The sequence below is a fragment of the Papio anubis genome, chromosome 2, assembly GCF_008728515.1.
Source record: "Papio anubis isolate 15944 chromosome 2, Panubis1.0, whole genome shotgun sequence".
Taxonomy (NCBI): Eukaryota; Metazoa; Chordata; class Mammalia; order Primates; family Cercopithecidae; genus Papio; species Papio anubis.
The window spans coordinates 169711191-169727300 of NC_044977.1; the positions used below are offsets into that span (position 1 = coordinate 169711191).

Below are 16110 nucleotides of genomic sequence, written 5' to 3' on the forward strand. Positions count from 1 at the left end.
CTGGATCTGTGGAGACTGATGAGTTGTTCCCAGAAGTGATATCATTCTGGTGAAATTTGTTTCAGATATTTCACTGGTGCCTGTGTTAAAGCTGCTCCTCCACCTTCACGGCTCTAGAAGGATACACAAAACAGAGGAATCGTGTGCCTACAGACAGGGGATTTTGGGTATTGTGAGTTAGAACTGGGAAGAAAACTTTTTACCGCATACCTTTTAGCATGGTGTGAACTTGAACCACGTGCAACTACTATATTTTCAAAAAATAAAAGCAACCAACCAAAAAACAACACAGTTCTCTTTAGCAAACAGTTTGAGGACAATTGGAAGCACCATCTTGATGCTAAGCATGCCCGTCTCTTTTAATAAGAATAAACCAAAATTAGCTCAGAAAGATGCCTGATCACCAAGAGTCTGGCGACACCCAGGTGTGTCACCACCCACAAGACAGAACCCAGGTGCGGTGCAAACCTCATCTTTAATCTGCTGTGGGAAGCTCTATCCAGCTGCCGTACCACAGGCTTCGCTTCACTGATGTGAGAGTGGGAATCAGGGATCAGGTTCCAGCCTGGGCCCTGGCCTTCACCTCTCTGGGCCTCACTTTTTTCTTTTATGAAATGTGATTTGTAAGGTCACTCTCTGATCCTCTGATCGGTGTACTGTGTCGGTAGAGTAATTAGACCTCATCCTCCCCTCCCAAGCCCTAGTGGACCACAGCCTTTCTCTGTTTCCACCGTATGAAGGCCTGAGATTCTGATGCTAAGAGTGCCTTCTTGACTTTTGATGTAAGTTCTAGAAATGCCCTTCAGACCCCGTCAAGATTAAATGTAGTACGTGTTTTCCAAAGGCAGTTTTCAGCTACAGGAGATAGGAAAAAGATTTGGAGTAATACATTGACAAAAGAGTTATTTTATGTATTTCTCTTTTGTTTTGTTTTGTTTTGTTTTTTGAGACAGGGTCTCACTCTGTTGCCCAGGCTGGAGAACAGTGGTACTCACTGTAGCCTCGATATCCCAGGCTCAGGTGATCCTCCCACCTCAGCCAACCAAGTAGCTGGGACTATATGCATGTACCACTACCCCAGGCTAATTTTGGTATTTTTTGCAGAGACAAGGTTTTGCCATGTTGCCCAGGCTGGTCTCAAACTCCTGGGCTCAAGCAGTCCACCCACCTCAGCATCTCAAAGTGCTAGGATTACAGGTGTGAGCCACCGTGGCCGGCCAAAACACTTATTTTAATAGTCATGTTTTTACATTTATTACATTATGTTATTTATGTTTTTAATGTATTTTATGTATTCTGTTTATAATTAACTTCTTTATGCCATGTGATACTGGTTTTCTGTTCATGGTATAGAGTTTTATGGTGTTAAGTTTAAAAAAAAAAGAGCTAATGGCAAATGAATAGTATAGGTCTCGTATGATTCAAGAGAACAATTACAAAGGTGGTCTAAAAAGTGACTGAGGTTTGAGGAACATTAACTGCTATGGGTTGAGTTGTGTCCCCCAAAGTCCATATGTTGAGTCCTGACTCCTAGTACCTCAGTATGTGAGCTTATTTGGAGACAGGGTTGTTTGCGGAAGTCATTAGTTGAGATGAGGTCACACTGGAGTAGGTACCTACTGGGCAGGACTCCTAATCAATTATGACTGATGTCCTTACAAACGGGAGATCTGGACACAGGTGTGCACCCAGGAAGAACACCATGTGAAGATGGGAGTTGTGCTGCCACAGCCGAGGAGCTCCCAGAGCCAGAGGGAGGCCGGCCTGCAACAGACCCTTCGCTAGCACCCACAGAGTGCATGTGGTGCTGCTGACACCTTGATCTCAGACTTCTGGCCCCCAGAACTGGGAGGCAATATATGTAATACATTGAAGTCTCCCAGTTTGTGGCCTTTGTTTACGGCAGCCCTAGAAAATGAATACGTTAATGTAGATGGTTTGCATTGCCCTGGGGAAATGGAACAACGGAAAGATGCACAGGTGAAATAAGTTGGGGAAGAAGTTTGGGAATATCTCCAAACCACCAAGCGTTGTCTCAACCTTTGGCACATGTGGCCCCAAGACAGGCTGTTTCTATCCTTGGCTGGAGGAAACGGGTGGCTCAGGGTCTGTCAGGATGCTGCTTCACTCTGGGTTTATTTGATTGGAGGACTGTGCACCTCCAGGGCTGGACTCACTACCTCGACCTAAGGAAGCTTTCTCGGATTCTCCTTTCCAATAAGTAGGGTGTTAGGCTTAAACTGGAGTTCTTCAGAATCTTTTTTACCTCATCCCTAACTTTGCCAGGACCCTGCACCAAGAATTAAACATTTCCTTAAATTCATTTAAATATCAGTGTGCAGGAAGGAGCAGAAAAGAAAAGAAAAGAATTTAAGTAAGCTAACCACTGCCATCAATCTATGTGCAATTCGGTAACTGCTATGGTTTAAATGTGTCCCCTCAAAAATGTAGGTGTTGCCAGCCGGGCATGGTGGCTCATGCCTGTAATCCCAGCACTTTGGGAGGCCGAGGCAGGTGGATCACAAGGTCAGGAGATCGAGACCATCCTGGCTAACATGGTGAAACCCCATCTCTACTAAAAAAATACAAAAAAATTAGCCGGGTGTGGTGGTGGGCACCTGTAGTCCCAGCTACTTGGGAGGCTGAGGCAGGAGAATGGCATGAACCCAGGAGGTAGAACTTGCAGTGAGCTGAGATCGCGCCACTGTACTCCAGCCTGGGGGACAGAGCGAGACTCCATCTCAAAAAAAAAAAAGAAAAGAAAAGAAAATTTAGGTGTTGCCAATGGACAGTATTAAGAGGTGGGGTGTTTAACAGATGAATAGTCCATGAGGGCAGCTCCCTTATTAATGGAATGAAGGCCCTTTTGTCTTCTGCCATGTGAGGACACAGCAAGAAGGGCCTTGCCAGACAAATCCTGGGGCCTTGATCTTGGACTTCCCAGCCACCAGAACTGTGAGAAATAAATTTCTGTTCCTTATAAGTCACCCAGTCTATGGTGTTCTGTTATAGCAGCACAAACAGTCTAAGTAACACAGTCTTTTTTCACAATGATAACTGTTAGACGCCATTACCCTCAGTGCTCTCTGCCTCACTCTGCAATACCATTGACAATGTCTTGACTTACAGGGTGATAGAGAGAAGTTAGGAAGTTAGAAAGCCTGGCCTGGGTTCATGCTAGGTGTGTGGCTCTGCACACCCTCCCCACTGCCTGTACTTGGCTTCCTCATTGGTCACCAGCTGATGGCAATGTCTGCATATCTGCCCTTGGTTCTGCAAAGTGTTGCTGTGGCAATCTGTGAAGATTGCTAACATGTAAGGGCTTTGAAATTGTAAAGACAATAAGAGCCATTCACCAAGTATCTGCTGAGGACTTCTAGGTACGTGACAATGAGGGGAATACAGAAGTATATAAAAGCCTTTCATTCTTGGAACATTTACTTCACTATATGAAGTAGTTGTCAAAAACAACTACCAAACAAAGATGTACATGTGCTGAACAAAGTAGAGTTGAATTGCATAAAAAAGCTACAGCGTGCAGACAGGGGAGGAGCTGCTGCAGGCTGGAGTGGGGTCAGGGAAGCCTTCCTGGGTCCTTCAGACGTGGAAGCAATGGAAGAGTCTATTTCAGGTAAATAGGCTACTGTGAACGAAGACGCAGGGCTGGGCAAGACCAGATGTGTGCTGGAGGCACGAGAATTCCCTGTTAGCGTGAATGGAAGGAAACTAGGTGAAGCCTGGATACCAGGAGGAAGGCTCTGTACGCAACAGTTTTGCGGAAGGCTGGATGGCAGGCAACAGAACCTGCTGGCAGAGGAACCCGCTGGGAAAGCACCGAAGATGTTTGGCAAGAGGGGAGATAAAGAGACTAGAAGGGCACTTTGGGCCAGGGCTGATGGAACTGAGGACCAGGGGATCGGGGGCAGGGACAGCCTCTGAGAAAGATGGGACAGACTGGAGGGGAGACCATGGGAAAGTGTGAATAGTGACAACAGGAGGTGGATACAGGAACTTCAATGAGTACCCCTGAAAGTACTCAGAGGAGATGAGGAACATAATACTATTTGTCGCTTACTAAGAGCTCCGTGGGCATTCGCCTATTTAACGTGCACAGCCCCTTATGAGCTACTTACTGTTTTCACCACTGGTTTATTGATACGAAAACTGAGGCTGCCGGGTGCGGTGGCTCACACCTGTAACCCCAGCACTTAGGGAGACCGAGGTGGGCGAATCACGACATCAGGAGATCAAGACCATCCTGGCTAACACGGTGAAACTTCGTCTCTACTAAAAATACAAAAAATTAGCCAGGCGTGGTGGCGTGTACCTATAGTCCAAGCTACTTGGGAGGCTGAGGCAGGAAAATCCACCCAGGAGGTGGAGGTTGCAGTGAGCCGAGATCGTGCCACTGCACTCCAGTCTGGGCGACAGAGCGAGACTACGTCTCAAAAACAAAAACAAAAAGAAGGAAGAAAGAAAGAAAACTGAGGCTAAGAAAAGTCAATTAGCTTGCAGCGAGTCATGGAACTGGAATTCACACCTGAGCACACATTTAATAACCATGTTAAGAGACTCTTTTTTTTTTTAATTCATTTTGAACTTCTTAAATATATTAGGTTGGTGCAAAAGTAATTGAGGTTTTCACTATTAAAATTAATTAGGTTGGTGCAAAAGTAATTGTGGGTTTTGCCATTACTTGTAATGACATCAAAAGTTTCCTTTTTGCCATTTCTTTCAGTGGCAAAAACCGCAATTCCTTTTGCACCAACTTACAATAAAATGCGTAGATCTTAGATGTTGAGATTGGTGAATTTTGACAGTTACAGATACCTGTGTAACCACCACCCAAAGCAAAGTGAAGAACATTTCATTCATTCCAGAAAATTCCTTTATTCTTCTTTCTTATCAGTCCCCGGCTCCCACCCACAAGGAACACGCTCTGGTTTATGTTTCCTTGGATTGACTTACCGACTCCAGATTTCAGACAAATGTAATGTGTGTTCTGTTATCTGGCTTCTTTCACTCTGCTTGTTTTTGGAACTCATCCATGTTGGTTGCATGCATCAGTGATTTGAAGAACTATGAACTTAGGGGTGAGAACCAGATAAGTATGATGTTGATAATATAAGTATCAAGGGGCTGTTCTCATTTGGCTTTCTGAGAACCTGACCTTTCTGCTAGTCTACCTGAAACATGTATTTGCCTGAGAGGAAATCAGGACTCGCAGCAGAAGAAACACTCAGGGAAAGACCAAGGCACACAGGTTTTCCTCACATAATGACTGTGGCATTAACTCTTCAATATGACGGCTCCGGAATCACATTTTGGACAATGGCTTTTTTTTTTTTTTCAGTACAATATCCTTTTATCCAAAAAGCACACTAAATAAATATGATATTAGAAATGTGATATTTTGACATCCAAGGCAGGCAAAACCACACTCAGAATGTAGTTGACAACAGTGTCTCGCCGAAGAATATCATATGGAACAGATCTGAACTGTGCACCTGTGCACCGTGCTTGCACGGACTCAGTGTGCCTTGCAAATGTGAACCCAGCGAGAGAGAGGAGGAGCCAGCACCTTCTGTATCTCTCAGTTTCTTGTACATTTGTGCTATTCCCACACTGCCAAGCACTCTTGTGCTCAGCCTTATTTTTCTCTAGCAATGCTTATCTGCATATAGCTTAAAGCACCATTTGCAGGCAAAATAGTTGTGAGCCCAAAGGTTGAAAATTGGTGAAGTAACGCGAAGAAAGAATGAGCCTTCCAAAGAATGATGCCCTCCCTCAACTACTCTTGCTCCTTTCGTAAGTTCCGAAAACCTTTATTACCTTGCATTTGAGGTACAAACTAGATTCCTCTACCTTTGTGTTGTTGTCTATTACTTGCATTACTTACTTTCATTGCTCAATGGATAAGAGTTTCCTACCTGTGAAAAGTATCTGGGTATCTTGGGTTGGAGGACAAATGCATCGTAACTTTTTTCCATTAAAATTAATGGGAAAAATTTCTTTCATTAAATGACTTTGTCCTTAGCAGCAAGAATTTCAGGAATGAATTGGGTGGTTAAACAGGGATAGGTGATATCAGACTTCTGACTTCTAAAAATGGGATTTTGCACCATGGCAGTTCTCTTGAATTGTTTAAGTCCTTTTGTCACTCCTGTGGCATATCAATGCATAGAGACTTAAGTAAATGCAATGCAAATGGAAAGGAGACCCACCCAGAGGTAAGAAGGAAAGGGGGAGGAGAGAAAGTCTAAGATGCTCAGAAATGGCCATTTCCTCTCACAGTCTTTGGTTTAGAGAAGGAGGCGCAGATCTGGAACTCCGCCTGCACCTGCGCTGTGGCAGCCTGGGTATCAGCTACACTGAAGAAAGCCAGGCAAGGCCAGAATCCGGGCGGTCCAGACACTTAACTTTCGCTCAGATTCCACGTGGAATGGGTTCCTGGCTGGAGGCCAAGGGCCCGACAAGGGTCTGTCTTGGCAGAGGCTGAAGAGTTTCTGCCCCAATTTGTGGGAGTTGAGGTGCGGGCCCCAGGCAGGGACACCTCTGGACTCGGAAGGTTCAGGATCCTAAGTCACACCTGCCACAGACTTCAGAGGACATTTCTTGAGGGACCCAGGGGGAAGGACCTCGCCTCAAGGACCCTGCCTCCTAGGCAAGTCCCCGGAGGCCCCCCGGTGACTCCAAGGGCTCCAGATGCCAAAGCAGAGGGACCATCAAAGGGGAGCACTAGGACTCCCTCAGCAAAGTCCAGACTCTGGGGGCTCTGCAGGACAAGGGACCCTGGATCTTTAACGGTGAAATTAGAGAGAGGCAGGTGGGGCGCCATAAATTCAAAGCAGCTCAAGAAACCAATCCGTCATTTGCCACGCGTAGACCTTACTTGGATTCTCATTTAAACAAACTATTAAAAAAAAATTCTTAGACAGTTGGGGAAAGGTAATCATGTTAAGGAATTGTTGTATTTGGTATGATAACTGCATTGTGTTAAGTTTTTTTTTTTTTTTTTAAAGAATCCTTAGAAATACATTCTGAAACACTTGCGGATGAAATGATGAAATTCGGGATTTGCTTCAAAATGATCCAATGGGAACAGGTGAAACCTTGCTGGGCATGCATTCATATTGCTGAACCTGGGCAAGAGGAACACAAAATTTCATCATATTATTTTGTCTACTTTTGAATATGTTTGAGGTTTCCCATAATAAATTATTAAGGAAAAGGGAAGGAGGAAGGGAGAAAGCAAAGCAGAAGAGGTTTCATTATGGCTGCGGAGAAGTGAGAAAGCCTGTGAGGGAAGCTGTCTTTCAGCCTGGAAAGCTGCTTAGGATTCTGGCCACGTCAGAAAGGAAGGGCTTTTAGGAAGAAGTCAGAGCTCAGCAAAAGCCTGGGGACACATCCTAGGGCATAGCAGGTGGAGGTGGAGGATATGGCTGGTAAGGATGGGAAGTAACTTAGCCCTGTTGTGAAGAGCTCTGGGCCAGCTGGGTTCCGCGAGCCATCTTAGACTATGCGGAGGTTTTGCGCTGGGATTATCCCACAAGAGCTGGATGGGCGCAAGCCTCCCTGGGTGTCCTGGGGGGCCAACAGGCCAGCTGAGGCACCGTCCCTGTTCTGTGCCTCTACCAGAATCCATGCAGCAGCTTGGTCTGAATTACTCACATTATCACCTGTGCCTGCTCACCCCACTAGAGTAAAACAGGTGTCACCAAAGAAATAGAGTTACAAGGCGTGAAGGAAAATTAGGTACAACTACAAAGGATTCTTTGCATGGAGACACCTGGGGGACAGGGCTGGAATGGGGGAAAAGGAAAGGACAGGCCATTGATTTTGCTCCTTGACTAAGCAACAGAGCCGAGGGGATTGTGACTGACCACAGGGGTGCACTCGGCCTGGACGCCAGGGTGTGCTGCTAAAACGCCCAAGTGGAAATCTTCTCTCTGGATTACGTTTCAAATAAACTCTGATAGGTTGTCCTGTTTTCATTTCTATTCTTTATATATTTAGGATTTATTTAGTACCTGTTTCTAAAAAGAATTTATGGACTCTGCTAATACTAATTTGCAGATTTTATTGGGAAATATTTACGTTCTGAAACCTCAATAAATGTTCCAGCCCTGGGAAATATGCTAATTTGTGGTTCACATTACTATGATATGTTCAAAACTAGCTTAATCGGCTGGGTGCAGTGGCTCACGCCTGTAATCCCAGCACTTTGGGAGGTCGAGGCAGGTGGATCACAAGGTCAGGAGATCGAGACCATCCTGGCTAACATGGTGAAACTCCGTCTCTACTAAAAACACAAAAAAATTTGCTGGGCATGGTGTCGTGCACCTGGAATCCCAGCTACTTGGGAGGCTGAGGAAGGAGAATCACTTGAACCCAGAAAGCGGAGGTTACAGTGAGCCGAGATGGCACCACTGCACTCCAGCCTGGGTGACAGAGTGAGGCTTCATCTCAAAAAAAAAAAAAAAAAAAGCTTAATCAAGGAATGTTTTAAATATCAGGATAATAGAGAAAAAGAAGTTCAGGGAGAAATTGTGTTTCCACCTACATTTTACATGGCCTGAAAATCTATGGCTCAAGAACTCAAGATGTCACCAAGAAAATAAGCTTGGGCAATACCTGCCCTACACAGACATGGAAAGGGTCTACTAAGCACAAAAGAGGTAAGTCTAGGAGAAAAAAAATAGAAGGTTCTACTTCACAGAATGATTTTGAGTGTCTACTATATGAAAGGCATATTCTGCTTTACTCTGATATTCACCAATTTTATGTTTCCTTCTAATATTTGAGAGTGTGACGTTTCCCTTAGCCTTTGACTTAAAGAGGTGGGCACATTGTTTGGCCATCTCTCTGTGGATAGGACCTCCCTAAAAATGACAGCCCCTCGGTGACCTCCCAGCCTCCAGGGCCTGGCAAGGTAGCAGCCTCTTAAAAGTTCCATCCTCTGGGGATTTGAAAATACCTCCCAGGGCCGGGCGCGGTGGCTCACACCTGTAATCCCAGCACTTTGGGAGGCCGAAGCGGGCGGATCACGAGGTCAGGAGATCTAGACCATCCTGGCTAACACGGTGAAACCCTGTCTCTACTAAAAGTACAAAAAAATTAGCCGGGCGAGGTGGCGGGTGCCTGTAGTCCCAGCTACTCGGGAGGCTGAGGCAGGAGAATGGTGTGAACCCGGGAGGCGGAGCTTGCAGTGAGCTGAGATTGCACCACTGCACTCCAGCCCGGGCGGGCGACAGGGCGAGACTCCGTCTCAAAAAAAAAAAAAAAGAAGGAAAGAAAGAGAGGGAAGGAGGGAGGGAGGGAAGGAGGGAGGGAGGGAGGGAGGGAGGGAGGGAGGGAGGAAGGAAGGAAGGAAGGAAGGAAGGAAGGAAGGAAGGAAGGAAGGAAGGAAGGAAGGAAGGAAGGAAGGAAGGAAGGAAGGAAGGAAGGAAGGAAGGAAGGAGAGAGAAAATACATCCCAGGCCATATGTAGAAGAGCAGAGTCGTCAGTGGGCTTTGAATTCAGACAAAATTTCATGGCTGACTTGGGTTTAGGGAGGTCATTAAACCTCTAGGAGTTTGTAAGGATTAAATGAGAAAATTGAGGTTAAATATTTAGCCCAGCATCAGGCACGTGGTGAGTGCTGAGTAAACGGGATCTGCTGTTGTTATTATTATTCATTGTTGTTATTGCTGGCATTATTATTTTATGGGCATAACGAATGAGTTGGCAACATCAGTACAAACTCAAGCCAGAATTTGACACGGCCAAAATAAAACCAGAACCGGCGACCCAGCAAAGGAGCTGTTGCTCAACAGGCCTTTAGAGTGCTCTCTCCAGCTGCGGCTGGCCGGCTGCCCGCTCTCCCTGCTCCTCTCAGCTCCCGAGAAAAATGGCTTTTAGATAAAGCTCCTTTGAAGCTGGGAACTCACTGTTGTGCCTAAGCCTAGGGACAGCCCCCAAAGGTGGTTTTTTTCCACTTCTGTTGACGGACAGTCTGCAATATACGTATCAGCCACATTAATCATTTTTCTTTTTGGAGCCTGCTCAAGGAGGGCCTGGTTAGTCTGTGAAGGAATTCCAGAGCGAGTAGGTGGCCTTGCATCTGAGAAAGAAGCAGCTTGTTTCAGGGCCAGACAAGCGAGTGTGAAACTTCCTGGCGAGGCAAAAAGGGGGCAGGAGGGATGCAGATTTCTGGTGGGGGGATCTACGTGGAGCAGGCGAAGGGACCCCAGCAAAAGGTCTCACCCCTCCTCTGGTCAGAGTAGACTCCTATGTCCCGCAGAGATAACTCAGCCCCAGAGGACTCCATTGGCAGAGCCCACTTCAAGCTGGTTATTGCTCAGAAAATATTCCAGGGCCCTAAACCCTGAAGGGGCTGCCTTTCCTCAGAGCCAGAGGGATCAGCAAAGAGGATCTGCCTTTCTGTTCTTGATTGTTTTAAGAGAGCCACGTGTCCAATAATTAGGTTCTGTGAAAAAGGAGAGAGAGGGGGAGAAGAAGAGAAGCCTAGAACGCAATGTGCTCCCCTTAGCTTGCATAAAATTGTATAAATAAGACTTCTCAAGGAGCAGTTTAGAATAAAAAAAAGAAAAAGGAGTTGTTTGCTCCAGAGTGTGGTGTGGTGAGGCGGAGTAGGAACACGTGGATATAACTATCAACTTTCATGGTCAAACAATCCTTCTCCCATGATTTGACAGCAAATCACCTCCTTACTAGGAAGTGAGTTTCATTTCAAGCTCTCATAAATAAAAAAAAAAATAGGGCTATAACCCTTTTATGGAGTGAGTGAAAAATGTTTTGTGTGGGTAATTAGAGCATAAAGTAGAATTCACCAGGTGCTTTTATATCATTTCCATAAAGTTTTATTGAATTAAGATAACAATGTTTTGGATTTATATGTCACATTTCTTCAGAGGGAGCAAAGCACATTCATATGTATTTCCTTGATTTTTAAAAATCCCAGTGAAGTAATGCCCAGAAGGCACCATCATTCCTGTAAAATAAAGTCTACATGTAAAATGTTTCCCTTTCTCTTTAGTATACTAAGAAATGTTTGAACACTGTAAGAAATGCTTTTAGTCATAAAAGAATGCCCTTATAATTGGTAGGAACACTTTAATTTTATTATGTGATACAGCTTTATAAACTTCTCTATGGCTATATGAATTCCAGCTTTGAAGCTGCACCTTCTTGAATCCTACTTTCTCCATTTAAACAGCAGTTTCAAAAATACTCTTTTTGAATATTTAAAAGATCAGAGGAACTGTTTAAATCCCTGTTTAAGACAGGAACATGATCGTGTAACAATCCCCCTCTTCAACAGATGCCCTAAATATAAAATAATTATCGCATTTTCATTATAAAAAAAGAATTTATTAGACACCATTCTAGTCACTCTGTTGAGCAATTTAGAAAAGGGTAGTATTAAACCTCTTGGGGGTTTTACCAGAGGGGGGAAAAATTAATAGAATCAAAGATGATCAGGGGGATGTGTAAGTTGGAGTGCAAATGTGTTCTTTTTATGAACATGGACTGCTGCACGAATTGTGTGTCATCTTTGTGCAGGAGCCATGCTAATCTCTGTATCATCCAATTTTAGTACATGTGCTACAGGAGCAAGCTCTTGTGTTCTTAATGAAGAGGCTTTCAAAATTGAGATGCAATTTACATGCCATAAAATTCACCTTGGTAAAGTGTACATTCCAATGGTTTTTAGTACATACATGAAGTCACACAACCATCATCACTGTCTTCTCCCAGAGCATTTCATAATCCCCAAAAGACACTCCATGCCCATAAGCTCTCACTTCCCATCTCCTGACCTCAGACCCTGGCAACCACCAATCTATTTTCTGCCTCTGTGCATTTACCTATTCTGGAAATTTCATATAAATGGAATCATACAATTTTTAGGTCTGGTTTCTTTCACTTAGCATGTTGCTAAGGTCCATTCATGTTGTAGCATGTATTGATACTTCATTCCTTTTTATGCTGAGTAATATTCCATTGTAGGATATGCCACATTTTATTTATTCATTCATCAATTGATGGACATTTGAGTTGTTTCTACTTTAGTGCTAATATGAATAATACTACTATGAACATTCATGTCCAAGTTTTGTGTGGACATATGTTTTCAATTCTCTTAGGTATATACCTAGGAGTAGACTTGCTGGTCCTGTGGTAACTATGTTTAGCTGAGGAACTTTCAAACTGTTTCCCATAGTGGCTACACCATTTTACATTTCCACCAGCAATGAGTTATGAAGTTTCCAGTTTCTCCACATCCTTGCCAACCATTGTGATTTTGATTGTAGCCATCCCAGTGAGTGTGAAGTGTTATCTCATGGTATCAAGAGAGTGACCACTCAGATCATCAACAAAGGTTTGCAAATAGGATGTAATATTTTTCCCCAGAAGACCAACTACCTACTACTTAATTGTTGCATATTCTGCAATTTCCTTCTTCCCTTTTTTTTCTTATAAATGTTTTCAGCTTTTTTTTTTTTTTTTTTTTTTTTGAGACAAAGTCTCGCACTGTCGCCTGGACTGGTATACAGTGGCGCAATCTCAGCTCGCTGCAACCTCTGCCTCCCAGGTTCAAGTGATTCTCCTGCCTCAGCCTCGTGTGCAGCTAGGATTACAGGTGCCCACCACTACGCCCAGCTAATTTTTTGTATTTTTAGTAGAGACAGGGTTTCACTGTGTTGGTCCGGCTGGTCTTGAACTCCTGATCTTGTGATCCGCCTGCCTCGGCCTCCCAAAGTGCTAGGATCACAGGCATGAGCTACCAGCCGTGGCTAGCTTGTTTTCTTTCTTGATTTCTTGGAAAGGAAGCTGTCAGGAGAAAATAGAAGAAGGATAATCCAAATAGACCTATGCTTCGACATGCAAAATATGCTTTACAGATTTGCCCTAAGTTGCTGTGTGCAAAAGTAGGAAGGCCACCTTCCTAAGTTCACAGGGAGGGGCTGTGGGGGCATCACTCATGCTACCTGGCCTGGTAGGAGCAGACAGGCTCTTGGCAACATATGTAGCACCAGAGTGCCGACCCTGCACCAGTGTCCATCTCCTCCGTAAGAGGCACGTTAAGACTCCAATGTGCAGCAAACATTGCTACCCGCCTCCAACCAAGGTAAGTAATGGCCCCAACTCAAGTGGCCTTTAGCTCAGGGTAAGACTCCTGAGACAGGTCTTTAGTCCCAAATCTTTCCCAGCTCAATGGCCTTTTGAGGAAGCAGGAAGTTCAAAGAAGAGTTGAAAACTGGACTCCCCTCTGAATCCAGCCCTATTGTCCCATATAACTGATATTTATGGGGTTTCTTGTTTTTTGTCTTGTTTTGTTTTTGAGACTGGGTCACCAGTCTCACTCTGTCGCCCAGGCTGGAGTACAGTGGGGCAATCTCAGCTCACTGCAACCTCCACCTCCCGGGTTCAAGCAATTCTCATGCCTTAGCCACCCAAGTAGCTGGGATTACAGGTCCCCGCCACCATACCTGGCTAATTTTTGTGTTTTTAGTAGTGGCAGGATTTCGTCATGTTGGCCTGACTGGTCTCAAACTCCTGGTCTCATGTGATCCACCCGCTTCAGCCTCCCAAACTGCTGGGAATACAGGCATGAGCCACTGTGCCTGGCCTGTTTTTTGTTTTTAATGAACCTGTTGCCCAGGCTGGGGTTCAGTGGCGTGATCATGGCTCACTGCAGCCTCAACTTCCTGGACTCAACTGTTTCTCCCACCAGTATAAACATGTTTTCTAGATCATGTTTGAGATGCAACAGGATCTCTATTTTCCTATACAAGTCAAATATGATACACGTGGGAATTAAATATGTAAATTACATTTTTTGTTTTTTAAGACAGGTTCTCACTGTTGCCCAGGCTGAAGTGCGATCACAGCTCCCTGCAGCCTCAGCTTCCACAGGCTCAGGTGATCCTCCCACCTTAGCCTCTCAGGTAGCTGGGACCACACATGTGGTAACATGCGCCACCATACTAGGCTAATTTTCGTATTTTTCATAGAGATGAGGTTTCACCATCTTGCCCAGGCTGGCCTCAAATTCCTGACCTCAAGCAATCCTCCTGCCTCAGTCTCTCAAAGTGCTGGGATTACAGGTGCGAGGCATCATGCCTGACCTTTATGATTTTCTTGAATAAACATAGAAATTGACACTCCCATCTTAAAACTTGAAACTTTTATTTGTCTCATCTGAGTTCCCTCTTCAGGAAACTGACCCTTAGGCAAAGGACTGAAATTCACCAGATCACTGCATGCAGACAGTAAGACACCAGACGCTTTATTCGTTTTTCTTACCCTTCCCTAGTTCCTGTTTTCCCACACACAATTCCACTCCTTCCCATCTATATAAACCCTCAATTTTAGTCCATTGAGGAGACAGATTTGAGACTTATCTGCCATTCTCCAGGATAACGTCACCTGAATCAAAAGCCTTCTTCCCTGGTGATACTCGTTGTCTCAGTGATTGGCTCTCTGTGTGGTGAGTAGTGGGACCCAGATGGAAGCCGTGGTGTTTCAGTAACACCTCTTCCACTCAGGCAAGTGGGTATCTTGGTTTTGGCAAAGTCTGGCTTGAGGGAGTCACAGTGTTCTAGGAACTCAAGACAGACCTTCTGAGGGGATGAAGACAGGATGCAAAAGAGAAATAAACACGTGTCTAGAACATGTGCCCCTTATGTTGTAGCATCCCAGGGAGAGCTTCAAGGTGCAGGGCCAGGAAGGAGCTGCTTCTCAGAACAAAATGACTGCACATACAGAGGTTTGAAGAAGCGTCTTTCAGAACCTGGAGAGGGTCCCCTGAGGCCAAGGCTTTTACAATCTGTGGCCTCAGCTTCCATCTCCAGGAAGTTGACCTTGAGAACTTCCTGTATTTTAGGAAGCTGGTTCAAAGAAGCTGGTCCTGGCCTCTTCAAGGAGAACTACAAACCACTGCTCAAAGAAATAAGAGAGGACACAAACAAATGGAAAAACATTCCATGCTCATGTATAGGAAGAATCAGTATCATGAAAATGGCTATACTACCCAAAGTAATTTATAGATTTATAGAATGAGTCTATCCCCATCAAGCTACCATTAACTTTCTTCACAGAATTAGAAAAAACTACCTTAATTTTCATATGGAACCAAAAAATAGCCCACATAGCCAAGACAACCCTAAGCAAAAAGAACAAAGCTGGAGGCATCATGCTACCTGACTTCAAACTACACTATGAGGATACAGTAACCAAAACAGCACAGTACTGGTACCAAAACAGTTATATAGATCAATGGAACAGAACCGAGGCCTCAGAAATAACACCACACATCTACATCCATCTGATCTTTGACAAACCTGACAAAAACAAGCAATGGGGAAAGGATTCCCTATATAATAGTGTTGTGAAAACTGGCTAGCCATATGCAGAAAACTGAAACTGGGCCCCTTCCTTACACCTTATACAAAAATTAACTCAAAAAGCATTAAAGACTTAAACCATAAAAACCCTAGAAGAAAACCTAGGCAATACCATTCAGGACAAGACTTCATGACTAAAACACCAAAAGCAATGGCAACAAAAGCCAAAATTGACAAATGGGATCTAATTAAACTAAAGAGCTTCTGCACAGCAAAAGAAACTATCATCAGAGTGAATAGGCAACCTACAGAATGGTAGAAAAATTTTGCAATCTATCCATCTGACAAAGGGCTAATATCCAGAATCTACAAAGAACTGAAACAAACTTACAAGAAAAAACCCCATCAAAAAGTGGGCAAAGGATATGAACAGACACTTCTCAAAAGAAGACATTTATGCAGCCAACAAACATATGAAAAAAAGCTCATCATCACTGGTCATTAGAGAAGTGCAAATCAAAACCACAATGAGATACTATCTCATGCCAGTTAGAATGGCGATCATTAAAAAGTCAGGAAACAACAGATGCTGGAGAGGATGTGGAGAAATAGGAATGCTTTACACTGTTCGTGGGAGTGTAAATTAGTTCAACCACTGTGGAAGACAGTGTGGTGATTCCTCAAGGATCTAGAATCAGAAATACCGTTTGACCCGGCAATCCCATTACTGGGTATATACCCAAAGGATTATAAATC

At 44.3% G+C, this 16110-nt stretch overlaps 1 pseudogene; it reads right to left on the reverse strand.

Annotated features, from left to right (window-relative positions):
• Positions 1 to 11522: 11522 nt before the first annotated feature.
• On the reverse strand, positions 11523 to 11620 carry LOC116273956 (annotated as a pseudogene).
• Between the last annotated feature and the right edge of the window lie 4490 nt (positions 11621 to 16110).